Source organism: Vanellus vanellus, assembly GCF_965231255.1.
Source record: "Vanellus vanellus genome assembly, chromosome: 6".
Lineage (NCBI taxonomy): Eukaryota > Metazoa > Chordata > Aves > Charadriiformes > Charadriidae > Vanellus > Vanellus vanellus.
The window spans coordinates 2,881,290-2,908,742 of NC_138911.1; the positions used below are offsets into that span (position 1 = coordinate 2,881,290).

A 27,453-nucleotide genomic window follows, 5' to 3' on the forward strand; every position below is an offset into this window, starting at 1 on the left:
CCAGTGGTGCCCAGTGACAGAACAAGAGGCAACGGGCACAAACTTGAGCATAGCAAGTTCCATCTAAACATGAGGAGGGACTTTCCTGTGCGGGCGGCAGAGCACTGGCACAGCTGCCCAGAGAGGGGGGGGAGTCCCCCACTCTGGAGCCATTCCAAACCCGCCTGGATGTGTCCTGTGCCACTGCTGTATGTGCCCCTGCTCTGGCGGGGGGTGGGACTGGGGGAGCTCCAGAGGGCCCTTCTAACCCCAACCAGTCTATGATTCTCTGGGCAACCTGTTCCAGTGCATTAGCACCCTCAAAGTGAAAAATTTCTTCCTAATATCTAATCTACATCTACCATCTCCCAGTTTGAAGCCATTCCCCCTTGTCCTATCACCATCCTCGTTTCTCACCTCTATAGCCCCTCTGCTCCTGCCTGCTGCTGTGTGGGTGCTGCTGGCTGGGGTGACCGCTGGAGGCAAGTAGCCTGAGCCGGGTGAAGGCCACAGCCGTCTCCATGTGGCTGGTTATCAGTGAGGGCTGTGTCCTCCCTGGAAGAAGAGTGGGTGGGCTGGCCGCAGCCACCTGCCTCGTCGGCTCCGGTCGCCTTGCTCAGCCTTGAGCCTTCTCCACATGGGTCCTTTCCGTCCCTGTGGCTCTCTTCTCTTTTGGCTTTTCTTTAACAAATTCTTAGGTTCAAATAATAACAAATACTTAGGTTCAATCCAACTCCTGTTTGGGGAGAGGAATGTCTTCCATGGGCTAATTGGATTCGGATGAGGATAGCCTTCCAAACAGAGAAGCAACTTGGTTACATTGCCGGTCATATAAAACAAGTATTTGTATGAATAAAAAGCTTCCTGTGAATATAAACCTAAGTATTTGTATGAGCTTAGTGATTGCAAGGATAATATTTTTCTTTTAGATAGGGTCATAAAACCTTTTTAAGTTGTGCTTTTCAGTAATAGCTAATATCCTCCCATCTTGAACAGATTTATTGCATTTCAGTGAGTCCCTTACTTGGAACTCCTCTTTCTATTATGCTAAATTTATATTTTTTTTTAACAGCTAAACATACTGTTTTTCTTCCAAACTAGATTATTTATCAAAATTAAGTTGATGTTATGTTTTCCATTCAATATACAATGGTTTGGCAATTTATTTTAGGAACCGAGACTTCACTGGAGAAATTTGTTTTGAATATCTTATGAATAATCTGATTTTCATAACAAGGTATTAATGTCAGATTTTTAGTGAAAATTGATCTTGTAATATGCAGTCTTTTTCAAAGGAAATAGTATCCTCATAGAAGATCGTTTGTTGTCAAATTATAGATGGGGCTTGATAAAGGGATAGGCTTTGAAGCATACTGCTTTGTAATGAGTGTAATATTTCACACTGTATTTCACACTGTTCACAATATTTCACGCTGTTGCTGTTACTCCATTTATATCTCCATCTCCTGGGCTATGTCTGAGTTGACAGTCTGTCCCTTGGAGTTCGGGATAAGCTGTATCTTTTTGCAGTCAAGGTTTTTGTCACACTGTGAAAGATAGCTTCAGAGTAAACACTTTCGGAGTATTTAAATCAGATGTCCTTAGGATCTTGGACAGAGTTCCCAGGAAGTCCAAGGCCAATGAAACTACTTCAGCCTTTTCTGTTGTTCCCTCTTTATTTTAAATTTTTTTTTTAAAGGAGATTTTTTTTTTTTTGCCTCTTGTTTCATTGCCAGATGTCCACTTCATTGATAAAAATTGGTTTTAGACAATTTTTCTGTATTTTGCGGTTCTAAGGGCAGCTGAATCAGAAGAATGTCTTGTTTACTGGTTTCCATGGCGCTCTCCAGTTGCAAGTGACGGTCCTAAAGGATGTATATGTTGTCTATTACAGTAACTGTTTTTTAAGGCTAGCAGAAAAATAATTACTTTGGAGTTATCTGGCTTTGTGTGTTTTCAGGAATAGTGGAAAATGTAAATTATTTCTAAACATAGTAACATAAGACAATTTATGGATGGCACTTGTTAAGGGGTGACAATTTTAGTTTCTTCAATTTCCAAGTTAACCAGTTAGACAAAGTTTTATTTACTAGCCTATCTAAACCTATTTTTGTATTTGGGTGTAACTATAGCTATAAATACAAATAAATAAGATGGTTATGGATTGAGCTTGCTGTTTTAAACCTCTTTCTCTGGAGCATGTCTCTCTGCTTGGTCCCAGATACAGGTACCAGCCTGGGCTGTGCACTCCAGTCTGCCCAGAGCAGTGTAGTTTACATGGCCTGCCTAGCCTGGGAATCTTGCTGGTGTGCAGCAAGGACATTTTCTCAGGGAATCTCTATTCTGTTTTGATATTTTTTTTTCTCCTTATCCTTTCTATGTGTGTCTTGATAATTTCATATGTGGGTTTTGAAGTCAAAAGACTATTTCTTGCTCCATTTTCTATATAGTGTTGCTGAAATAATTGTTCAGGATTTTCCATAAAAGACAGAATTATGATACTATCTTGATTCAGAAGAGGTTGCAGAGTAAATATTATCCAGCAGAGTGACTATAATTGGGTGAAATCCATGCTGAATGAAAACAACAAAAGATTTATTGAAGAGACAGGAAGATTTACAGCATTAAGATCATGTTATTTGTAAGTGTGGGGGAGTATCTCTGGATTTCTGTTAATTACATATTTCTGTTAACTTCAGTAGACTAGGACTTCAATACCCTAGTAAAGATACCATCTTAACACTATCATCCTAGCTATTTAACTTTCAGAAATAAGGAAATTAAGAAATTCCCAGATTCTATTCCTCCTCCTAAAGTACTCTCTTCTGAAAAAAATGTTACTTGATAAATTCCCATTCTCTCTCTATATCTCGTGTTATAGCATTTCCTACTTAGGGAACTGCCTTTTACCTCTCTTTGGAATATCTGAGATAGCAAAATTTAACATAAATTCTGTGATGTGTTTTCAGTTTTGAATGTGCCTTATCGAATCTATAATTTAACACAAATCATTTATTTATCCTGAAGAAATTATTTGTTGCTCCTGAAAAACGCCTTCCAAGTGCAGACTGTCGGCTTGCTGGTTTGTCCTTTTTCCTTTTTTGGGGAGGATCTAACACTCAGCCACTAGTACTTCTAGCATTCCTGGGATTGCAGGCACCAAGTTACACGTGTATCTTGATCGCAGGGATTTTAGCAGACTAAAATTAATGTTTTCCTGTGCATTACTTGTCCTCCTCCTGCATGTCCCACCTATGTACATGGTCCTGCAGAGATGAGAGTCTCTGTAGCCCCCCTCCCGCAGAGATATGCTGTATCTCGTGCTGTAAAGCCTGATCCCGTCTTTGTCTTCAAAAGGAAACCCAATCCCTCCTGCCTGTCCACGTAGCACTTGTCCAGATGTCTGGGGTCACACCTTGCGAGAAATCAAAAGAGGCCGTGAGTCCACGGGAATTTTTGTGTTAGTTCAAATTTATCTTTACCCTTCTTTTGAGGGCTAAGCTTTTTATTTTGGGTCAAAGCATGGCTTATCTTGCCGGCTTCATTAACACTCTTGAGAATGCCAGGTGCTAAAGAGCTCTATTTTTGCTGCGCAGATCAAGTGTGTCTAGTTTCTTGTGGCCTATTTTTACATATTTCTTCATTCTATGACTAGGAAAAGCTGTGAAGGGAACAAAGAGATTGCGAATAGCCAGAGAAAACTGCTATGATAATATTACAGGAAAATAAAGGGGAGGATATATTCATATATCCATTTCTGAGAGGGCATGGAATTAAAATTAAAGGCAGGAAATGATGCATATAAAAACAAATAAAAGAAAAAGTGGAATAGTGCATTTTGTTAGCTATATTTCATCAGTCAATTGACTGTTTCCAGATAATTCGATGAAAAATGCTTTTAGGTTTTTGAATCAAGGATTCTTAAGTACCAGCGGCTCAGAAATTTTCTCCCTTATCCACGGGTATTCCAGGGCATTCTTATTTGGCATTCAGTATTAAGCAGTTATCTGCAGAAAGTGCAGAGATGATGAGGAACCTGACGGCTCTCTATCCCCAGATGGAGAAGCATACTGTCTACTGGGGTATGTGCTTAAACCCAGTGCTCCCCTGTCTTAAAAACAGACAACTGACTGGGCTGTAGGGAGCTTGGAGGGAGGAAAGGAGATGCTCTCTGTCTGTGTGCAGAAGCCACCAGCCAGCGCAGGGACTCTGGAGCTGACCTGGCCCCAGGGGGCAAGAACTGGGATCTTCCTCTGTGGTAGTTGACGTACAGTTGATATTCACGGGATGGAAACCCAGAAAAATAGCAGAGAAGCATTTACGGTGACTTGCAGCATAGCAGTAGGGCAAGAAAAAGTTCCTCAGACTAAGCTAACCAAAGCGGTTCAGTCCTCCCCATAGATCCTTTGGACTTTTGGACACTCTTCTTGTCCCCTAAACTCTCTCTGGTTGATCCATATGCAGTACCTACGCATCTTCGGGTTGCATTTGCTTTTTTCCTACAGCACCATGACTCCAGGTGTATCTTTGTCTTTTGAATGCAATCCCAGAAGTTTTCTGCATGCGCTCAGAGGCAGCAACAGGAGACCACCAACTGAAAGGCATAGAGCTAAGCTTTGTGTTGAACCATGTTTAATATTGGAAAGCCTCCAAGCAAGGAGGTTCTTAGTGTAGCTTCGTGCTCTCCTAACATACTGATACAGCATCAGTCTGGCTTGAGGAGTGGCTAGAATGAGCTCATTTGTCTGCCCCGGCACTACGCAGTTTGTGATCCATCCAGAGCCTTTTCTGTAGCACTGCTCCCAAGCACTCATATCCCGTATTGGATTTGTCTAACTGCTAATTCCAGCCCAAATAAGGATTTTATGATTTTTTCAGCTTATTGCATCAGATCACTTTTCCATTTATCCGTGATTGTTTTCCTGTTTCTTTCCTTTGTTGTCACCTTTCCTCATTTTTCTTCCACTTTTGTCCGTGCCAGCTTTTCTGCTCTGTATTGTACCTCTGAGCCCTCCCACTTCTTTGCCTTGATTATTTCAACTTCTGTTCCCTTGTAAGATACGACCCTTTCCTGTGTCTGAGGAATTTGCTAAGATTTCTGCATGTCCCTCAGCAATCTTGTAAGAAACTGGAAGATTATTGGGGTAAGGAAAATACTTTCCTTGCCCCTTGTCCTAAACGAGAGCAAGACTGAAATTCAGCCCTGTGCAGGGTAATGTTCTGTACCTTCTCAGAGCCTGCCTGATACAAAGCTGAAGCTCTTTATCATGCCATTGTAAGTTTAGCAGTGGCATTGAATGGCAGTAAATTCTGAAAGTGATATATGAGATACTTGAGCTTCGAGTAGTGAGTACCATGGTAACTTACATACTGCTGTGTTGCAACTACTGGCGGATCTGGCCTTGGTTTATAATAGCATTGGGCTGCTGGCAACGGATTAGTAGATTAACCTGCCTCCAAGAAAAGATTGCATGAGGACAAATTCCGAAAGTACGAGCACTTGTAAAATATGTTGTTAGTCTGAGATTGAATCCATGAACTTCCATATTTTACAAGTTCTGCATCATGTGGTTTGGAGTTTAGGAATTAAAACCAGCTAAAAGCGATCCCAAGAGTCTGCTGCCGTTCTTCCTTTCTAATCTGTACTTAGCAGAGAGTATTTTTTTTTCTTTTGACCCATTAGGATAACAATGGTTATTCAGACATCTTTGGAAGCAACAGATGCACATGTGAAGTTAACCAAGAGAAACAATAAATGTAAGAACTACTCTGACATTGTTTATTTCAACTAAATGAGAGCAAAGTTAGCTAGATGCCTAATATAGAAAATGCTCCGGATTTTTCATGCAGGACTGCATTTCCCTTCTTGCGGTAAATAATGCAGTAATCGTTTTGGGTTGTTTTTTTTTTTTTTTTTTTTTCATTGCTAGCTTGGTTGTGCATAGTGGGAGAAAACACATTTTCTTATGATGGTTGGATGGAGAAGGATTTCCCTTTCATCATCTTTATTGACCAAAGCTGAAGCTTGGAGCCAGTGTACCTCCAGAGCTGGTGGAGGTTTCTCTCCACATGCCTGTGCTGAAGGATTTTGTTGTTGTGTTTTGTTTTTGTTTTTGTTTTTTTTAAAGAAAAGAAGATCTGGTTGCGTCAGGATCCCTGTGGGTTAACAGTGCTTCTCATCCTTCTGTGGAGTACAGGTTATTATCTTAGAAAGTACATTTCAAAAGTTATTTATTTCCTGTCAGAAATTTTATGCAATTAAGCATCATCTTTGGCCTGTCCAGAGATTTGGAGTGAGTAGTACTAACTAAAAACTTTTAGATTGTATATTGGCATTAATTATATGACGTTCCCATACAGTATTTGGGATTTGTTCATTAATTTTCTTTCATTTTCTTATTTCTAAAAAAAAAAATAAATTATGGAGTTGTCCAAAAGATACTTCAAGGTTCCCCTTTTTGAAGGCTCTGCCTCTTCTTTGCTGCAAATAATTGGAAGTTAAAAGAATGGAGCGCCTGTTATTAATTCTGGGGTGTTAATAGTGGTTCTGTGAGCGGGGTCCCTGCATGGGGTGATGCTCTGGTCGCTATGGTGATGGCGCTTTGTTTTGAACACTGTGGCACAGAATCCTGCGGGCTGGAAATGACCAGTGCGCCTGCTGTAGGTACCCAGGAATTACTGTGCCTGCGTGCTTTCCTCTTTACTTAGCGCTTCTGTTTTCCACCCATGGCTGCGTCTAAATAATCAGTTGCAGTTTATTCTGTGCCAGCTGATGAGGGAAATAGTTCAATTGATGGGGGAAGTTTTTCTGGTGTCTAAACTCTGTTATGCAAGTGACAAATCGTGTTCTGCATTAAGGAAGTGTAAATCTGGGTAAAATCCGCATAAATTATTACGGATTTAGGCTAGTGCCTTATCTTCGAGTGTGTTCTGCTTTCCTCTTGGAGAAGAAAAAAGACAAAAATCTATTAAGTCTGTGTCTGACAGCTGGTGGACTGTGTCCTATGCAATCTAAAAAATATCTATACAGATGAAAAAATTCTGCTTGTCTTCTGATTTACATCTTCTAAGTGAAAAAAAGGAGTAAGTTGGGAGTAAAGATTTCCCATTTAGTTATATTTAGTATTTGGTAATGGCATGTTCTTGACATATGAAGATAAAACTGCAATGTGCTTCTGATATCCAAATGTTTGTACTGATCCCGTGCTATATGCAAATTAAAATCTAAAATTATTTGATTAATGTTGGGTTCACGTACAATAGCAGTCATGCTGGTGTCTGAAACAGTAAGTTACAATGACACAAGCTTTGTGTCTAGCTTTTATAGATTACACCAGCATATGGCTTAGATGCTTTGTTACCATCCCTAACACAACAGGCTCTAATTTTAGAATGTCCTTTACTGGTTACAGCTAAATTGTTTTTGTCATATACTTCTTTTTTTTGGAGAAAAGTAAAGGGTTTTGTTGTTTGCAGTTTTAATAATCATGCTCAAGTCCATTAAGCTTTGTGGAAACTAGAAAGAAATAGGAAAACAATGAGTCACTAAAATACATGTTGTGGAGGATTACATTCTCTATTCTGGTTGAATTGCTTCCAGGCAATAAGGAAAAGTCAGCCAAGTATCATATCGTGTTAAAGAAGTCTCAGAATTTTGGCAAGTTTTTTCTGGTTTGTTTGGGTTTTTTTGTTGTTTTGTTTTGTTTTTCTTGGTAAATACTCCTAAAATTTGACTTTGACTTTGACCAAAGTTGTCTCTGCTACACGAGAGGTGCCTGTGAGGGATCGGGTAAGCAGGGCATGGTTATATTGGGTGGCACTGGTGTAGCATCGAGTCTTTTGACCGTCAGTGAACATCAGTAGTAAAATAAGGTATGTTTCTTAACTCATATATGAGTCCTTGTCTCCCAATATCAGCATTTTACTAAGTTGTTACAGTGAGCAGAGCTATTTAAAGAGGTGACATGTTCAAGTCCAGAATTTGTTTCATGGGTTATCAGGCTAATACACGGACTCATTAGAGATCCTTGTCAAATAAATAGCAGATGATGACTTAACTTCCTTGTACAGATCTGTAGATGTAGAATTACAAGAAATGGGTTTTAGTCATGAGAATTCACATATATGTGCTGACCATTTTTGTTTCATGATAGACCCATTACATTTATATTAATCTCATAAAAGCTACAGGGTGTTCTTTTCAAATAGCTTTCATATTTCTGAGTTGCTTATTTCTGATGTGGCAAGCGTGAGTAGATTTCTTTAAAACCTTAGAATCCAGATCAGTAGTTAAACTTCTTTTGTCATTAGATAAAGAATATTTTTGCAAAGCTGAATTTTAATTGCATAAAACTGAACACATACACACAGAGTCAAGGTTTACACATGTATAAAATAAAGCTGTTAGGGCCCACCTTTTTTTTTTTTCCCCTGCAGACATAGAAAAATAAGTGCAATTAGCACTGACCCAAAAGAAGCGTGAAATCAAAATCCCATCTCCATGGAAGTAGGGTTTTGGTCTGGATTTATATGAACATTAAAAATGTCTTGGTAGTTTCCATAAAGTGAGAGCCTAACCCTGTTCTCTCTGACTCCGGGTCCTGTTTCCCTTGACTGAGTGGTGAGGTGTCAATCTGCCGTCACTACAAATACAGTGTAGTGTCTCACTCCAGATGTTACTCCAGCAGATCTAAAAGAGCAAATTTAACTGAAAGTCTGTGAAGGGAAATACAATATAACTAGAGAAAAATTAGCTACTCGGATAGTGTTTTATGTCAGTAGTGTTTTCAGCCATTTATAAAGTACGTGAATATCCAAAGATACTAGCCAAATTCTTACTGAAACAATATTTCATCTTGAATTCTAGGTGGGGGTGGTTGTTGGTTGGATTATTTTTTTGTCATCAACAGCATATTTTTCTCATTGTACCTGGAATATCTGACATTCAGGATTTTTTTTTTAATTTGTCTTAGGCTTTCTGACAGTCAAATATATATCTGAAAGGACTGCAAAAATATACGACCTTAATGGAATTTTTTTTGCCACCTAGAGTAAGGCATATTTGATCTTTTTATTCATTATTTTACACTTTCTAATTTTATGGTTATGACAAGAATGTTTTCTTTTGTAATTTGTCATTCTGTAATTTTACAAGGTCAGGTCTAGGGTTGCCAACAGAATTTTTGGGTTTAACCAATTGTTGAAATAAATAATGGGTTGATTAAATCTAACTTCTTTTTCCTTGGAAATGTCTTGTCTGAAAAAAACACATCAATTTCTGTTGAATTGAAAATTAGTTTTCTGTGGGGAAAAACTGTGCTGCCTAAATACAAGCAGTATAATGATTGTCCTTAAAACCAGAAGGGTTAAAGCTATTAAATTCTGATAACGAACATTAATGCATGGAGTTTACACCCGCCTGAGTAGGCATCAATGATAATAAATTTAGACACATGGAAATACTTCATAAGATAAGGTTTATGTAGATTTTATGGAAAATTTGTACGGGCAATTTGTATAAACTCGCAAAAATTACGCATTTCTCTACTGTTCACATTATCTTGTAAGTAATGGTGTATAACTTCTTAATGGCTATCTGGGCTTTCAGTTTCTCACTGTGATTTAAAAATTAATTTATTGTTTCTGTTCTTAATTTACTGTTGTATACTCCTAAAGATGATAAAAGAATTGTTATAAATCCTGGTGTAAGGTAATTCCCATTGAATCTTACCATTGAAAGTGAAGATGGTGACAGCAATAACTTCTTCCCTCATTGGAAAGTTTTTTTAAATAACTTTAAATTTCTTTTTATGCTTGATTATTGTGTGCCTGGAGTTTCATAGTCAGATAAAGAATGAATATAATTGCAGTCAGAGCTACAGTAAACACAGGCTTTTAATAATTGAAAAAAAAGTCAGGTTTTCTCAGGTACATGCCAAAGAACCCACCTTTATTGACAGGGAGCGAGAATCTGCGTGAATACAAATAAAGCTAGTTCCCTTTCAAAGCATGGGCACGGGTCAGCGCTTTTGCCATCGCTACAGAAACGGGTGGATTTGCAGGCTAAGGTGCACCAAACGCCCGCAGCAGCCGGGAGCGGGGCTGGAACGATCTGGGACGCTCCGGCAGGAGCCTCCAGCCTTGCGGTGTGGAGGAGTGTCAGGAGTTCAGAGCAGGTTGTGAATGATCCTCGTTCTTAACTGCTCCCTTGATTTGCATTTGATTCTGAGCTGCTTAACCACTGGTAGATTATTTCAATTTTCCTGGTGAATAATGCATGAGGGTATATAAGTGGATGTTCCTTGGCTGAGTGGGCTGCAGATGAGAAGTGTCAGCTCCTTTGCAGCATTAATGTGCATTTTTTTTCTCAGGTTAAAGCTGTAAAGAACCTAGATATGCTTTTTTTGGATAACTCCTACAAATGCCAAAATATTGGCAATGTTTGCTTTTTCTCTTCTTTTCCGTTTGAATACCTGTTATAACAATGAAGAAGTCAGTTGCCAGTTTTCCATTATGAGCTTATTTTCCTTGGGACTCCCCTTCAAGATTTCAATGTTACATTGTTGTACCTGCTGCTTAAACTTCCTCAAAACTATCAGGAACAGGGTTGGGGTTTTTTTGTTTTGTTTTGTTTTCCTGCCACTAAGGTTAATTTGTTTTACCAACTTGGAACACTGATTCCTTCTTGCATCGTCTTCTTATTCTTTAGTATGTGCCCAAGGGAAAATTGGAGTACCCTTTCCTGCCCAAGCAGCCTTGAGGCACAGATACATGCAATTCTTGTGTATAATAATGTGCGATGTTTCATATAGGTAGTTCTAAACACATTGAATGCTGTAATAATTGAAGCAATACTTAAACCCACCGATGATCCACTTAGTAGGAAAACCTCTTCAAATTTTCCCTTATTAATTTACTAAGGGACATTTGAGTATCATAATATACACTTGTCTCAGTCCCTGATCTTTTCTTTGTTTTCAGCTTATTAGAAAATATCCTTTTATATTCCAGAATTCTAGAAAATTAAAGCACAACCATTGTTCTTGTTTTGCTTGTGATCCTAAAATATCAAAACTCTGAAACGTATGTCATGGGCCATTCTAAACAAATATTTAATTGGAATGGTCAAATGTGAAATGGGAAAATTTCCAAATATCAACATATCAAATACTTTGGAAAATTATGTTTGATATGAGAGTCCTGTGGGAGTGTGGTTAGAAAGAACTTCCTAAAATACAGAATCATGCTAGTGAACAAAACAGTCTTATAAAATACAACTCCTCCAAACTCCGCAAATGTAACAATATCCCTTGGATTTACAGATATCCAGACATGAACTGTAGATAAGTATATTGTCAGATAATGCTTTTAAACTAAACTAGTCTGATATTTCATAAGATAAAAGATTGAAGTGTGTGAAATTGGAGAGGTATCATAAACAAGGCACAGAGTTGTGCAAATCTTTAAAAAGCAGATATAGATTAATAGCTGTGATAACAGAATTCCATAAATATTCAAAAACAGGCCTGTGAGTATTTGGGGGACTTTTTATAGTATTTGATGTAGAGATGCTGAAAATTGCAGAGAAAATATTTGGCAGAAATGCCATTCTTAGAAGGGTTGGTTTTTTACTTGTATCAATTTGTACAGTATGAATTGTCAAAATATAACCCAAGAATATTAGAGAGGAAAAAGAGGAAAATTTTGAGAAGATATGATTTCAGCTTGAAATGATTACAAAACATGCTACTAAAGCTATTTTGCAGAAAGATAAGTGATCTTTTTGTGCTGGTGATTCTGCAATTCCAATGCTATCGGGGCAGGGAGGGGGATGATGTCGGTGTGTTGTCCACCACTACAGCGAGTGGTCCCTGACTTTCACACGTGTCATTCCAAACACTGCAGTTAAAGCAGAGCCTCTCTCATTCTTCCAGGTGTATTGCTAAGACATTCCAGTCTTCCAAACCCTGTGTCACCTTCCTCTGCTATCCTTAATCGCACTGAACATTCTTCATCGCCTTCCATTGCCTTCCATTACCTCCTTTTCATGTCCTCATTTCATGTGCAAAGTGGCAGGGACAGCAGAGTAGAAGAAACTAAGAGAAACTATAGTTTCTCCTCTAAATGTTTATTTTGCTCGCTTTTCCATTTTCAAATCATGCCATCAGAAGAGCTTCGCTTACGTAAACTTCTGCTTTCAAATTTTCCCCTTAAAATCAAATTCTGACACCTAACTTCTTTTTGATGTTGCCTTCGTTCCTTGCCCTTCTTAAAGGATCCTGCTTCCCATATCCAAGTAGAAGCCCCTGGAATCTGTTGCTGGCAGGTAAGGGTTAAACCATGGTAATTTTTCTATTTGGGGGCAATAGTAGAAAGGCCTGATTTTGGTGCTCTTATTCCTGGTGAAGGAAAATCAGCAAAACACAGAGGTATTTTAGGAGCATAGCCTTCCCGTAAGGAAAGGCTTCACAGACCCGTGTTCTGTTGTCTTGAGCTCGTTTCAGTTGGTGATAGATAAAGAGTGTCTCTATTAAAGATTTTGGGGGCTCCACATGACTCTGAACTCCGCACGTGGGCCTCAGAACATTGAAAAGATGGATGGAAGAGAGGAATCGGTTTTAGTGTGAGATGCTGTGTGTTGTGACTAATAGAATAATCTCCTCTTAATATGTTTTTTACAATGTCCCTATATATGAAAACACACACTTAAAGTCGTGATGAAAAGCTGTATTATCCCAGTCAGTATGTCAAACGGAATGCTGGGGAGGGGGCTGTATTTTCTTGGGACCTTTGAGAGTAACGCTCTCTTATTTTAAGAGTGGTGTTACTGTAAGGAGTACTGGGTATTTATATTGTCAAGGAAAAATAATGCAGTTCTGCACCTCATCTCACAGTCTCTGTGCAGCTGACATTTCAGCAAGGGTTCTGCATAGAGGTAGCCTACTCTACGAGGTCCAACCTACCTTTTTCCTGGGAAAGCCAGTAAATATTCAGCAGAGAAAGGACAGCTTTGATTAGAAAACTTCTGCATAAAAAAGAAATGTTTTATGGTATGGAACAAATTAGCAATTCAAAAATGCAAGGTGGCAGAACAACAGATTGATAGAGAGAGACTAATGCATTAAGATTTTATTTTTTTAAATGTATAGCTACAGATTAAGATGTTCATTGCAATAAATGTGGTAGTTCCCCATGAATAGTTCTCAGTGTACCTGTCTTACATCCACTATAGTGTCATCCATTTAATTTTGATGCACTGTGTTTTTTGTGAAAACTTTAAAACACATTGATTTTAATACTTTCATGTGTAATAAATAGGATACTAATTATGTATAAATATTTCTATGAATACAGATAGTTTGTTTTTTACAGATTCTTTTAAGAGAATCGTTATTGCTTAATGTGTACTGATATGTTTCTTTATGTTAATATATTTTAATGTGGTTTACAATTCAGTTGTTAATAGGAAGACTCCAAATTTCAGTGAACAATGTAGGCTGGAATTTTTTTAAGTATTAAGAAAATGGCTGCTTAATTTTTATCTGAAGCAACGGAATTTGGACATAGAGGTCCTTTTGAACATCCTGACTTTGGCATTTAATTGAGACAATGGCCTCGATGCTGCCCTGAGATTTGCAAGGTGTCTGCACGAGCCACGCAGAATTCCAGGGACTCTGCAAAGGAAAATGGTTGTAGAATATACGAGCTCAGATTTGCCATATTCCTTCATGTAAAATGTTTCTCAAGAGCAGTTTAGACAAGGAAAGCTTACATAAAGAGTGCTTGTGGTATGCCTACAGCACTTGTCTGTGGAAATGTGTACATATATCTGGGTCTATGCGTAGCCATTTTTTATGGTGCAGTGAGTGACAGAAGCCATTTTAGACTAAGTTCTCAAAACTTGAAATAAAATGCTTCAAATACTTTAACAAAAGAACAACAAATCTTGTATTTTTCAGTGTCCTTTATTGTTATTTTAGGTGTCTTTGCTTGCACTCTTCTGTCACTTTAACTGCTCTTTATCTCTTTGTGGATCTGACTTTTAGAAATGAGTGTGACTAATAGTTTGATGCTGGATCAAAGGAAGTATTTTCAGAACTTAAATACATGTTGGAGCAACAAAAGCCACATTCACATTTTGCTAAAAACCAAATAAACTTTTTTTAAAAGCAGTAGGGATGAATTATCCAATGCTTTTTCCATCATGAGTGTAAGATGTAATTCAGATCACTTGTTTTCTTAAATGCTTGCACAGTATGATTTGGAGGAATAGATCATAGGGGTTAGCCTTTGGATTGTAGTAGAATTTGCCTCTTTGTTTTGGAGAAAGTTTGAAGATAAGTCATCTAAACTCCTGGTGAGAGACATTCAGTTAGAATAAATTTAATTATTATCAATTGTCACTGTTATGTCTCGAAGGAAAAAAAAAAACACCCTCACATTGTGTAGTTACACAACACTATAAGAAATTGTTGGGATGTAGGTTCTGTTAGATTGGCATTTATGAAGACCGACAGTGCCTGGGAACTGCAGTATTTACAGGGCTGGCAGCTTTTAAGTTTGCCTACGCATCATTGACCTGCTTAGAGCTGTTTAGAAGTTTCCAGTAACACTGTTTTGGTTTTGGAGGAGAGCTTCAATATCAGTGAAGTCAATGTTTTTATGAAAATGTCTCAGTTTAGTGAACCTCTGAAATATTCTGCAGTGGCTACTCTACTCGTTGTCCAATGTAGGATGTTGTTATCTCCGCCTGGAGACTTGACAGCGACTCTCCAATCTCCTGCCGTTGTTTGGTCATAGTTCCCCTTAGTACTCTCTTCTCCAGCCAGGTATCTTTTCCAGTGCATTTTATGTTAGTTCAGCCAACGTGGTGGTGTGCTGTGCTGTAATAGGAGTAATAGGAATGTTTTAAGCCTATCCTATATAGGAAGTTTTCAGTGCAGTTACATTAGGTTTTGTTTTTCTTGGTTTAGAGGTATAATGTAGTGGCTTTGGAGATTTTTAAAAATTTTTTATTCAAACTGTGGTATAACTAGGATTACAGGTTGTCAGAATCGAATTGTGCTGCGTTTTCTACCATGGTTACAGCCTTTGTAATGAAATGTATAGATGTACCATGTTCTGGTTTTATTAGAAGTTGGAAATTATCTTGAGGACTGCTTAGTTTTATGACATTTTCTGTTCTTGTCAGTATCTGTCATGACAATTGCTTAACGAGGAATTAAAATCTCATGGGTTCCTAATTCTGCTTCATCTTTATCTGATAAAATGTTCATAATCACATGGTATGGGGCATCATCTTGTGTCTATAAAAAATGCACCAAGAGCTGATCTAATTCTTAAAACTATGAACATGCACCTGAAGATGAATTTATACAAAGTATTTTTAGAATTTATACAAAGTATTGAAGACTAAAATTCCCAAATGGGTTGCAAAACCGATAAGCAAAATTACTAGTCCTTCTTCTGCTAATTTTTATCTCTTTAGCAGCTTTGAGCAGACCCAGACTTGACTTAACTGATGGTTTAGCAGTTCCTAAGCCCAGCAAGCTCTTACATCGGTCCTCCCTGTTTCAGGAGGCAGAGCGAGAGCGAAAGCGTGACTGAACTGTCCCCATCGTCCAGGCGTCCCTGACTGATGGAACGAGAAGCCCCGTTGGGGAGCTCTGGTTTAATTAGCGCAGCTTTGAGTCAGCCCCAAAACGAAGGAGCACAAAACTTGCCTTAAGTCGATTTCGTACTGTTATTCTCAGTGCTTATATGACAAAAATCTTAATACATGAAAGAAGAAAGACAAGCCTTTCAGAAGCTAATGAAGGCATAGTTTCATAACTAAGCATTTGAGCAACTCAAACCACTAAGGCAAGATAGTCACAAATCCTGGTCAGCTATTGAAAGCAAGTGACAGCTTTCCAGTAACGGCTTCAAAGCTGTTTGCTGCCTTCTGTATTTTCAGAGGCTTCTCACTATGTGTAAGGAAGGTTACGCCAGGACACATCTTTTGATATTATATGACATTATGCAGTGCACCCATCACATTGCATCATCATTGAAATAAACACTGTTCAGATCATGTCTTTTCCTTACATTAAAGCTTAATGACAAAAAATTGAAATTGTACAATGAGAACAAATGGATTCCTACTAGTCTTCTTTCTGTATTTGGTTTCAAAAGCTAGGGTAAATAGAGATGGAAACATTTCATCTTTGCTGAAATCAGCAATCCTAATGAACAGTTACGAAAATTCAAAGCTTCACCCTTTGTAACCTCCTTGATGTTTTATTTTTCAAAATTTAGCTTGAGAAATTGGATTTGCTAAAGATCTGCTGTAGTACAAAAGCTAGTTGAATCTTATTTTTCCAGTTTACTATCTTCCTATTTTGTGTGGGTGTTTGCATCCTGTTTAGGCTTCCATCTCTCAAGTGTTTCCAGTTTCCCCTGAGAGTTTTGCACATTCCAGTGCCCCTTTTTGTCAAAATTTAAGTCAGTAACATTTTGATGTCACGAAAAGAGATGATAGAATTGCCAGATTAAAATAAATAAATAAATAAATTGGAATTCTTCTTTCATGATAGTCCTTTTATGCTTGAATGGAGACAACATTCAGGTCAGCACCCAGGCTCTCACATGATTACAGTAAGTCATAGTATAGTAGGAAGTCTGCTTCTATGACTTTTTTTTTTTTCCCATTATTTTGGTGGCATACTACGTACTACGCTGGGTACTTCTCTCTTCTCGTTTGCTTCTGTGTAATGCCTGTAGGGAACTTCAGCAGTGACTTGCACAGTAAAATAGCATCAGTAAATTATTTAAAATGGGTATAGTCACTTTAGTGTGATTTAATAATTAAACACCCCTTTTAAGAAAAAGCCAGCTCCGCAGAGACCTTCGGTAAAGTACTGAGAACCCTCGTTTGAGAACTGGTGGCTCTGGCCAGCAGCCCTGAAGTTTTTGGATTACCATAAAGTTGTCAGCTGTGACAGTTACAGGAAGATCCTCTCAAGCTGCTTATAGTCCCTGGTGTCTTATTTACTTTCTTACCACTTAGCAAAGTCAGACCTAAATTATCATTGCACATTCAGATCATTAAAACATTATCTCTCTCTTCTTTCCATTGCTCTCTGTCAGGTAATTGTTTAATAATGTAAAAGCATCTAATAACTTGAGTCTGTTACTTTAACTAAGCACTATTTTATTCACAAATCCAGGCTTTTTATATAAAATGTGAAATACTCTCTGTATACATGCACATGCACACGTATATACAGTTAGAAAAGCCTATGGCTAGCATTTTATTTTCCACATAAATAGCTATAAATCTCTGTGAAGCCCAGTGTAAATTGTGATGTTAGCCTTAGATTGCAAACAGCTTCATTTAGGAAATCATGCAGAGAAAGGTATTGCCTAAGGATGTAAAAATATTTTATTTCCCTGAGAAAACAAAGTGGTTGCTATGGGACAGAAAATGATCTAATGATGGCTTTTCACAGATACGTGCTACTGGACAGAATCAGAATATTCAAACCACAGTGGGTGAAAATGTTGATTTTTCTAGGGTATATTTTTGAAAGATTTTTCTTAGTGTAGATCTAGATACTTTCAAGAAAAATAAAGAAGCCGGTCTTTTTCCGTCGGGTACAATTCAATTGTTTTTTTTCTTTTCAGTCCTCCTAGAATACCGTGCAAATGAAACATATTTGTTTAGTCAAAGTAGCTTTTAAATACCTATAAAGAAAAATGCAGTCCTCTTGAATGTTGAATGATGATTTCTTAAGGTATCGCTGAGTACAAATAATGTTGTGGTTTTTTGGTGTAGCAATAAAATTAAAAATCGAAGCAATAAGTGAAAGTTATTCCATAAATGTAATAATAACCCTCTTAAATGGTATTTTTAAATGAGGGAAACATTTAAATACCGATGTTTGAAATGCTGCCACACCAGTTCTGAAAGTGCCCTCAGCATCATCCTTTAACTAACCGAACAAAGTCATTGACTCAAAAGCAGTTGGGCTGTCCGGGGGTTGTTTGGCTCTGTGGTGAAAGGCATTTAGATCCATCGCAAACCTTCTAATTAACTATCTTACCCCATCCTGCATGTGTAAAAGCTATGGTTCTGTCTCTTCTCTTTCCCCATGAGATTTCCTCTGAGACAGCGGTTTTTAACAGCCCCCGATCTTTCCTGTAGGGAGGGGCTACAGTGCCACTCCGCGTGGACCTCCATGGAGACCGGTAAAACTAATTACTTTAAGTACAATTAAACACCATATGACTAGGGGCATAAAACCACTCGATCTTTACGGGTAGTTGATGCCTAATGGTGTAGAAAGGTACACTTTAGGGTGTTCTTTTGAACTGGTTGTATGCTTGTGCCCCGTTGAAGTATCTCTTTCAGAATTCAATTGAATGGACCTAGACAAGATGCGTAGTGGTAAATCCCCCGTGCCTTAGCGGCATTGGCCGTCACCTTTCCTTGTCCGGAGCAATGACAACCTGGCATACCCCGAAACTGTGTAGAGCCTTCTCAGGTGAATCTGCATGGAGTGCTTTGGGTAAAGGGTGGCTTGTTAGCTCTAGCATAATGCTCACCTTGCCAGACCCTCCCGACCCTTCAAAAATCGTGCGTGAACCATGTTCCCGTTTGCTCTTTGGTCTGGGCATATGCTGCAGAAATGCCCAAGTCCAACAGAGCTTGCTGGATTTTGCTCTGCGCTTGCTGCACTCAACTGCTTATGTTACTTACATGAATTTCTTAGCACTTGTACTCTTTTTAAAAAATGATTTTAATGTCCTTCCTAGCTTATTATGAACACTAATTTTTAATGCCCGTAGATTAGTAATGAGTAAGCTCCTTCCTAATGCTCGAGAAAAATTGGTCTGTTCTTGAATGAAACAAAAATTAAAGTTGTTTCATAATATCTGTTTTCATTCCTTTCATAACTTTGCTCCCCTGACAAGCTCGAGGACCTTAGAGGTCTTGGTTCTCCAAAGAAATTTCTGCTGTGATCACGCTTGAAATGCCCACTAGCTGTGTGGGGCTTGCATGAATGTGTGCAAAAATCACTGCTTTAGATCATCCTGCTTTTGGCATGAATAGCTCAGAAGATGATCTTGCAATGTGATTGGCATTCTAGTGTCCTCCCAAATTCGCTGCATGTTTCTAGCATGTAGTATCAAGCTAGGTAAGTCTTACTTGTGCTCTTTTAAAAACTTTTTCTGAATGTGTTGTATTTTGAGAAGTTATTAAAATCAACAGACCATTGGGAGGGACCGTTTGCCATTGAGAGCAGTCATAATGTCTGTCCTTAGTGTGTGTTATACCTCTGTTTGCTCAGAAATATGTCTGTGATTATTGCCATTAATATTAAATTTCTGATTTTTTTATGATTTCCTATCTCCTTTTCCATATTTTTCCATACTCTTTAAAACTATTCCTCGAATTTTGTCTCATGGTTATTCTTAGATTCCTGTTTAATAACATCAGCTGTCTTTCACGATCTCCTTACTCCAGTTCATTCATTGCAGGCGTTTCTGGAGCTGCAATGATGGTTTCTGCCAGCCAGTTTCCTGAACTGTCCCTTCTTACGCTACCTTTATCTGCAGTTTTGTGCTTATGGGGTCTATCTGTCGCTGCTAATCCAGTCTCTAGACCTTGGGGTTTTTTCTCTCCTCTTTTTCCTTTAGGTGTTTGCATGTCTCTTCTTTACAGTGCTCCCTGTTAGTGAAGACGTGTTTCTTACCTGGCATTAACAGTTGTGTATTTGAGGGGTTTCTATCACTGACTCTAGGCACCACCCACGCTAGGTAGGTATTGAAAATGCAGAATATTGATAAATGTAAAGTAGTAAAGTTGTAAAAGCCAAGAAAATTATCATCAGCCACAGAAATTTAGTTAGGAGATAGCTGCTGCTGCTTCCCCCCCCCCCCCTCCTTTTTCCTGTAAAGGAGAGTGACAGAATAGATAAGAAAGATCAATTGAATTTACAGACAAAGGTTTTCCCAGCCATAATGATGCATAGCAACAATAGCCCTTTAAGGAACACAGATGAAGGTTAAAATCAGTGAGTAAGGCTTAATTAGTGAGACTCTAAAATAAAATCCACATCGAGCTAGAGGAAGGTGATGATAAGGAGAGAGAATCTGTATTTTGTTTATGATGTTATTTACCACTAGCAATACATATTTTCAGGAAAGGCTATCCATTCCTTTCAGTTAATGACCAGGAATTCACATACAGTCTCTTCTAAAAAAACCTAACAAACTTTAAATGCTAAGCGTCTTGGTCATGTAAGCTGAAAAAAGTACTAAGTAAAAGAAAACCCTGCCTATTCTTTTAGATAATAGACTAGTGGAGCACTATTTAAAAATGAGTTTCCTATTTAATATTTTGAACGTCATCTATTGAAATATTGACAAAGTTTGAATAATGAAATGGAAGGCTTACTGGTTTGTTCTTCTGCTGGAGTTGTACTCCAGAGAGTAAGATTCACAGTGATTTCTGTCTACAGTTGTGAACTTTTTCACTTTTGCTCCGCAGATTATTCCACTCCCTTGATGGGTCAAAGCAGCAAGTTGTTTTTTTCCGTTTATTTTGCTAAGCCTAGTTTGCACTAGAATAAAGGGAAGCAGGGGAGGCAGGATAAACTGCATGGCTCCGTACAGCGCTCAGATTGAAGCGTGACTTGTGCTCACGACGGGCTGCGGAGAGCTACCTGCCTTCCAGCTTAGCTGACTGTTGGGAGCTGTTGCTGCGCCCTGTTTGCTCTCCCCAGTTACGTGCTTAGAAAAATCCATGAACTATGATTCTTCAAAGGAATGGTAGGGGGAGAGCAGAAATACTTTTGAATACCTTCTACTCTTTTATACTGTTCTGTTCTAGTTATCCTACATAGGTCCATTTCTGTTGCTCTGTTATAGTCCACTATCCTGCACCAACCAAACGTTCCTTTATTGACTGAAATTCTGGTCCCATTAAAGTCCCTAGCAAAAGATATACCACCTTTACTGGGACTGGGATTTAAGCAGCCTTGTCTTTCCATTTATTCATTACTTAACAACCTGTAGAGTAAGAGGTGCGTCTCTTCCAAGTTAAGCCAATGTCAAAACTCTGTGAATGGTATAGGAGCTTGCTCAGAGCGTTTAGTTTTGTAGTCTTTCCTGCATAAATTTAAATCGCTAATTAGTCACTCCTGCATCTTAATGATTTACTGTATTGCTTTTGGTTGTTACATGGTTTGATAAATCTTTATGTTAAACTGGTGTCTCGTATCCAGAAACTGAGTAAGATTTAAGAAGCGGCTGTAGGAATTGCAGCTTACTCCTTCGTGCAACATGCAGCCTCCAAACGTACACTGCTTTCTTGTTTAAATACTACACGACATACACTGTCCTGAGTCATTGAGTACTGTGATTCCTAAGCATCTTAAAGCAGTAATCCATTTTCATTTTCTCCATTGAAAATCTCTCTCAGATTATATCTCCCAGATTCACTGGGAATCACTGGAATTTCACTGTATTTTCTTCCTATCTTCCAGTCCTTCTGCTTCTGTTTGTACTTTATTTCTTGACCTCAGGTGTATCTTGTGAGACCCATTTATTTCTCCTCCTCCTTTTCTGCTGATAATTCCTTTGATGTTCCTTGCAGCTTCCCAACGTAAAGGAAAGCATGGTCCTAGCCGGGTGGGCTTAGGGTGAGTCATTTCTAAATTTCTTACCAAATTCTAGACCAGGAAAAAGATATTAAAGCTTTACAGAAAATTTATTTTTGCAGTGATTCTAGAAAAGTTTTCCCCAGTTTAATGAATTTCTGTTTATTCTCGTTCCGTTTCACCACCCTTCCACCAGTCATCGGCCAGCCGAGGGAGTGGTCTTAGGTGTTCCTGACCTCCACTGGGAACACAGCATGGGGGGTGAGAATAATCGTTGTCTGTGTTTCTGTCCCCCATTGCAACGGAGGTGTCCTGGGGACTGTGGTCACCTGTATGTTGTCTAGAAGCCGTGGTTCCTCAGAAACCAAAGCTGCTGGGGGCTGCTTGCACAATTGCTGCACCACAAGTTCCTGGTGAAGCTGGGTCTGATGTCCACCAGTAGAGCCGAGGGCCGGATCTTTCCTTCATTTTAGGTCTCTATTCCAAATGTTAGTAGACAAAAGAATATTGCAGGTAGTTTGAAGCTGAAGCTTCCTAGTGTAATATCTGAAATACGTATTTTATGTTACCCTGTTTTATCTCTTCTGTCTTACTTTTTTCTTTTGGTACATAGTGTAGTCTTCACACACTTTTTTTTTTTTGCTTATAAAGACATACTGTTTATTACTTAAAATTCGCGTACCTGAAATTGTGCCCTTGAATATGTGAGTACAATCATCATGACTTAGTTTAGATGTGCTTCCATAGATGACAACAGGCTGAATCTAGGTGGTTAGTGCCAAATAATCCTTCCTCTAATGAAAGTCCTGGTGGACACATACAGTAGTTACACAGGCGTACAGGTGGTACCGATATGAGAATGATTTCTCTCCTGAACACACAGTCTGCAATTATTCTGAAACATCAAGAATCTGCACCTGAAATACCATGGCTTAGTAGAGAACAATTTGCTTATTTATACAATTACTCTCCTTTCTCTCATCCCATTCTTTTTTTAGGAATGTGCGTTGCCATTTTCTACTAGCTTTATTTGCATCGCTTCTTGTCCGGAAGAAAACAGAGTTATTTTGAAACTTGAACACGGAAGTCAAATTTTATTGTAGTACTCATGATGTCTGGGGGTGTGACTGCCAGATAGTATCCAGAACACTTCTATTTTCATAGTAATATCTTGGGTGTCAGCCATGCAATTTCTGCTGAATTAATGAATATTGTGTAGCTATATCTACCACTGCTACCAGAAACATAAGAACAAATGGTAATATTCCTGAAATAATATATATGTAAGATTACTTTTTGATAATGGCTTTTAAGCTTGCACCTTCTTTATTCATTCAATTCATCTTGTTTACCTGCTCTGTCTTACTAACCTATATAAACAAGAGAGTCCTTTTTCACATTCCTGTTACAGAAGGTCTAAACTCAGCTGTCAGTGCACCGTCTCAAAGCTTAATCTGCAGGCAACATCAAGAAACAGGCTACGCTCGGTGGAAAGAAAAGTCTTCCTTCAACATTTTCCAACATTTTACAATGCAAGTGATAATGTCTTGAGCCAGAAGTAGCCATAGTATTGCTAATATTACTTTAACAATCCACCTCAATACCTCTTCAGTGAGCAAGCCTTCCTTTCTCAATGGGATTAACCACTGAGAACATTACAAATGCTGCAAACACCCACATATTTGTACAAAGATAACCCCCTGTTAAAGCGGATACGTTCTTTTTTTATCCTTTCTTATTTATACCAGCATGATTCATTAACAGTTATTTTTGAGATGAAGAGATGTAGGCTACTAATATAATTTAAAATGCTGTTATTTTAATGAATAAGTCAGCAATGTTTTAGTTTCTTTTTAACACCAAATGTCTAAATGGAACTAAGGATAGCGAGACAATTATCAGCTTAAATTATTGGGTTTTATCTTTTAAAGATCCTGCTTGATAACATGGCTTTAGATAGAGCTTGCTCTCCTCTATTTAGAAGAGAAGATATTTTGAGGGTTGAATGGCTGCATTGCGTATCTACTATGTGCAGCATAAAAGATGGTTGGTAATTTGGAATGAGAGACTCTACTCAGGTAACCCAAATGTGCATCGTCTCGAAAGTGTAAGTATAACTTGGTGCTCAGAGTGCTAGGCCCACTTTGGAACTGAGATGATGAGAATAAGAGCAAATGAGGAATTCCTGAAGATCACTTATACTAGATAAGAGGAAAGAAGAATTGGGCAGAGGATAATGTGGGGTACGATAATGATGGTTCTCACTAACTCCACATTTGAAAAGCTACATCAACAATTCTGGAAATGCTTTTTGCTTTCCAGATTGTTATGCAAGTCTATGGGATATGGAGGTCTTACTGGCTTTTTCTACACTCGCGACCCACAACAGTATGCTCTCCTTAAATTCTCCTCTGACTAATTGCAGATTCATGGGCTTCAGGGGGGCTGCAGAGTCAACAATTTCGTTCTCTTGGTCCTTAGTTTATGGTTTTGTTGACAATACCTCTGCCAGAATAAAAATGGGATCCTTTTGCTGCACTACTGTAAAATAGGAATGAAAATGGCAACGGATGTTTTTGTCATTAAATACATCATAAAGTAGTGTACACCTGTGGGAAACCAACCAACAGGGTGAAAAGCTTTTGCAGTTCTGTAGTTCCTTTGCTTACAGCTGAAGCCTGGCTACGTCTCCTCAGTAAAATAATGTATTCTTTTCTCAATAAAAATATTACCCTCAAAGTGCAATAAGGTATTAAAAAGATATAGTAATGTCATATTAACTGCTTCATTGTTCCCTCCTCTCTTCACAATTAGAACTCGGTGTACGAAGATTAAGTGATTTTCCCCTCCCTCCCCTCTTTTTAGACATTTATGTGATGTAACCTCCTATAGATTTCCCTCTTCTAGATGAGCTACCTTGTATACTATTTTCTTGCCCCTCCAAACCATTCTATCCCTATCCATTTGCCTTTGTTGCCAATTTTATGTAACTTTGCCATGACATGGTATCTTCTAGAAATTCTCTCTCCCGTACGTGCCATTTATTTCCTGTTGGCTCTGTGTGGCAGGCAGATAGATTATCCTTAGGGAACTGCTGATGGAAGCTGTGAAAAGCAACTGTAGGCATGAGAAGGAGGGAAAATGAAGTTGAAAAATGGCAGTGAAGGACACCAAGATTTAAGTGTTGGAGAAGAGGGGGGAGCTGGAGATGAAAGAAGATCTTGTGGATTTGTTGCTTTGCTGTTTTCTTATAATTCCTGCCTTGGGCTAACTCACACTCATGCATGAATTTAATGTCATGGCTTGGTTTCTTCTGTCATTTGCCCTGCAGAAAATCAGGAGTAGCTGTATGTTTGAGAAACACTTGGGCTATAAAGCTGGCATTCATAGGAGGTGTACTTCTCCATCCTCACGCACCTTGTGTTATCATTTAGACTTCTGCACGGGTACTGTAAAATGTTGTCAGAGCAGAGTAGACGCATTTCATATCTGGTGTGCTGGGGGAATAGTGCTAAAAGATGAGAAGCCTGGAGAATTGGATCCAACTGACTGACACCTAAAATAGTACAAATAAATTTACCCAATGTCCCCCACCCTCCCAGTAATTACAGCTGTCTATGTAAATTGTACTAGCGTAATGCAGGTAGGTGACTGGGGCCCACCATTTGATCACTTTGGCTAGATATATATTTTGTAACTTATATGAGAGACCAGTCTTCCCCCCTCCCCATTGAGAGCAATATACACTTTTCAGTTATGAAAATGGTGTTATTCTAAATAAAACTGACATGATCCACCAACACTTTTGGAAGCACAGATGCTTTGTCCCACTATTTACTAAAGAGGTTCACACTTAGATTAAAGCAGTGAAACCAAATCACTGAATAAAGCCTGGAACAACATAATGGTTTAAGGAATTTGTTGAGAGCTTTTGGTAGGAGGAAAGTTACACAAAGGCAAAATTAGATTGTTTGCTGTATAACACCAGAACACAGAAACAGCGTGCAATCCAATATTGGTACATTTGTTTTTCTAAGCATCTTGTGTAGTTTCATTTGTCTTTGTTCTCCACTGCAACATCAGACTGCAACCCACAAATTTGTATACTGCATCCAAGGCTCATCAGCGTCAGACATTAAAAGAAGAATCAGGCATCTTTGTTTGCAGGAGCTACCAACCATGAAATTCTCCTCTCTCTGAATGACACCGCTTTTTTATTATTTTTTTTTTCATCATAAACTACGTGGGTGGGGATACGTACAGCCCCCTGATGTTAAATGATATTTTCCCCAACACAATTTATACATAATGCAAAGAACGAAATTAATTTGTTGTGTAATTCAATGCTTCTGAGTGGTGCTGCATGAGGACTAGATTTCCCAATCTATTATTAGTGGAGAAAATTGCACCATCCTTATACCAGCTTGTTCAAAGAGCATAAGAATTTGTAGTGGGATATAATTATATTTGATTTGTATTTTCTGTCTTATTCTTGGAGGTAAAAGAATGCAGCTTCGGGGGTTCACACGTGAATGCTTTCAGTTCAAGCTGATAGTCTAAGATAAATAGATCTTTCTGTCCAGATACCGTATAAGTTGTTAATCTCTTGCTTCAACGACACTGCTAAATAGCTGGTTACTGATAGTCCGCTGCTGTATGAAGATGAAAATTCTGGGTGAGTTCTACTTGTTGTTGAAAATAGATCTTAAAGTCAGCCCACTTAAAGAAATGCTATCAAAAAGTAATCAAATCAATTAAAACAGGTAGTTTCATGTTTTATCTACTGCAAATCATCCATTGCCTCTTTGGGCAGGATTCACGATAACTATTTACTTTTTAAAAGATTTTCTTTTTCTTTGGCCATATACAGTGGAAAGGACTTCACAAACAGCAGAGAAAACAACTTTTTATCTGGGTGCATAAACGTATAGAGGAGAGATACAAATATTTATTGTAGTTATTTGTATTATTCAAGGTAAGATCGGATGTTACTTTCAACACAAAGGTGTAGTAGAAATGAGGAGCTGTGGGTGCTCCAAGAGTATAAAACCTTGAGAAACCCTCGTCAGAGCTGGCCTTCCCCTTCCCCAGCTCTGGCTGAGGGAGGATGCTCTGTAGAAACAGAACTAGATAAAATACAGGGTTTTATTTGGATAAGTTGCTTTTTCTTCAGAGCAGTGTACCTGTGAGAATGAAAGTGCGCCGTACATATTTTATTCAAATGGGCTGCTTTCTTCGACATCGCTGATAGGTTTCAATCATGTTTTAAAATTCTCCTTCGGCTATTGTAGCTTTCTCTCATTGCATTTGCTTTTCCCTCTCTTCAAGCTGCTGCTTGCCAGACATCTCCCTCATTATTGGCCATTGTTTCCTCCCCACTTCCAGCCTTTCACATGAAATCGGAGGGTTTCATTTTCCCACCTTTTAACCTTCCATTGTTCCACTTCTATCCGCACCCCGACCCAGATTCCTCACACAATTGCAGGCTACAAAGCAGCCTCTCGTCCTTGGGGACGGAGGTTTTATTCCAGTTCTCAGGTAAATTCTGGTCTGTGTATCTGTATCACTGCAGTCGGAGCTTCAGATATTTGTGGGTATTGCCACAGTGAGCCTGGTAATTTGTTTTTATTTTAAAAAAAGGGAAGCCCCATAACATTCAAGCTCTTTGAGTCATAATTTCTAAACCTATTATCTTCTAACCTATCAAAGAGAGTTCAGACATTTGTTCTGATGTGTAGCAAGTTTTAAGCGATACTTAGCAATTTTCAAATGTAATCTAAACAGAAGATTCTCTGTATCTTCTTGATGTTGTGTAAGCATCTGAAAGTAA

At 38.5% G+C, this 27,453-nt stretch overlaps 1 protein-coding gene across 1 annotated transcript in view; it reads left to right on the forward strand.

The window, feature by feature from the left end:
* The window catches only part of SHANK2 (SH3 and multiple ankyrin repeat domains 2), a gene marked incomplete at both ends in the record, with an annotated part of 314,691 nt that overhangs the window by 53,754 nt on the left and 233,484 nt on the right, over nucleotides 1-27,453 (forward strand). The window lies entirely within an intron of this gene.